This window comes from Sciurus carolinensis, chromosome 10 (genome assembly GCF_902686445.1).
Source record: "Sciurus carolinensis chromosome 10, mSciCar1.2, whole genome shotgun sequence".
NCBI classification, from domain to species: Eukaryota; Metazoa; Chordata; class Mammalia; order Rodentia; family Sciuridae; genus Sciurus; species Sciurus carolinensis.
This window is the reverse complement of record NC_062222.1, coordinates 89305242-89306940: the sequence shown is the minus strand read 5'-3', so window position 1 is coordinate 89306940 and position 1699 is coordinate 89305242. Positions and strand designations below refer to the sequence as shown.

The 1699-nt window shown below is 33.3% G+C and overlaps 1 non-coding gene across 1 annotated transcript; it reads left to right on the top strand.

Annotated features, from left to right (window-relative positions):
* The first annotated feature begins 606 nt into the window (after nt 1–606).
* Trnav-cac (transfer RNA valine (anticodon CAC)) lies at nt 607–680 on the top strand. The gene has a single exon. It is a non-coding gene; the product is annotated as a tRNA-Val (tRNA).
* The last annotated feature ends 1019 nt before the right edge of the window (nt 681–1699 follow it).

The window sequence follows — 1699 nt, the reverse complement described above, 5'->3', positions numbered from 1 at the left end:
GAATCCACCAAAAGATTAAAAAATTAAGAATGAGTAGAATTCACAGTACTAACTATCAGATGGCAGAGAATGAGGTGACCATGAATACGGCTCTCTAAAGTAGGATTAAAAACAGGAAATATTTTTCTCAGAATCTGAACTCCAAGTGGGGCCTGGGTTTAGTTTAATGTATAAGAACACTAGGATTAATTAGAGCTTTGATAGGAAAGAATGAAAGGGAAGAAAATATGAGATGATAGAAGATCTCTTTTCATGATGGGTGTGATATTATTCCTGATAGGATTAATGCTCCTCTAACTGCTCAGAACAGATGTTGGTCACTGAGAAAAGTTTACTTATTTTCATTACATTTTCTTATAGTTTGTTGCATTGCATTTAGTTAATTTAGTTAGCGCAGCAAAACTAATCATTCTGACATGCTATTGTTATTTTAAAAACACTCCTAGAGTGTTTTCCTTCATTTTTATGTGAGTTGTTTTCACTACATAATATTACCTACTTATTTTAGAGAAATATTTGATGAAATAGATTCTGAACTTTAACATAGTCTCATTCTCAAGATACTCAGTAATCTTGTTAAAAGAGATAAAAAGAACACCCCAGGGCTGGGGATATAGTTCAGTTGGTAGAGTGTTTGCCTCACAAGCACAAGGCCCTGGGTTCAATCCCCAGTACCTCAAAAAGAAAGAACACCTCAGACTCTTCTTCAACATATAGTAAATTCAAAGATATCTAGTATATTAGCAGCTCAGACATCATAGTCCAGTCTCCAAAATTAAAAATTAGAATGCTAATTCTCATAGTTTTACTACAAATATATGTAGTTCTACAAAATTCTCAATTACCTGGTCACATTTTATTATTGTTATTTAAGAGGCAATTTGTATTGTATGATAATTTTATGTTCTGTTTGCAGGCTAATAAATATGACATGAATATTTCTAGCAGTTCATTTCACTTCCCATTACTCAGTTTGACAGACATTTGATATCTTTCTCCTACTCTGGTTCTCAAAATATAGTTATTGTTATTATAATTTTTCAAAGTTTTATTGCTGTTGTTTTTCTGGATGTTTGTGGAATATATATTTAATTTTTTTTGGATGGGGTAGATTACCAAGGATTGAACTCAGGGGCATTTGACCACTGAGCCATATCCCCAGTCTTATTTTGTATTTTATTTAGAGACAGGGTCTCACTGAGTTGCTTAGCACCTCACTTTTGCTGAGGCTGGCTTTGAACTCTAGATTCTCCTGCCTCAGCCTCCCAAACTATTGGGATTACAGGCATGTGCCACTGTGCTGGGCAATTCAAAAGAATTTTAATTGGCAATTGCTTAAAAGACTTAATTCAACTTTCTCTTTAAATTTTGTATTGTTTTTAATGTTGTTCAACTATGGTGTTCTTCAGGTACATGAATAAAAAAAATCCAAGCTAGTTTATTTTTTTCCTTTTTTTAAGAAAATAGAATTTAAATAGAAAGGTTTTTGTTCCAGTGGATAGTTATGTATTGAGAAATATCACAAAAATTATTACAAGTAAAACTAGCTGGTTGGAGGGCTGACAAAATGTCTCTCTTATCATAGACTTGTGATTTTCTTCCCTATTACTCTGCTCCTGGGAGTTTTCCAATCCTCCTGTGTGTACTGTGGTTCATATCCTACTAGGTCTTATTGGTTATCCCATCAAGTCTTGATGGT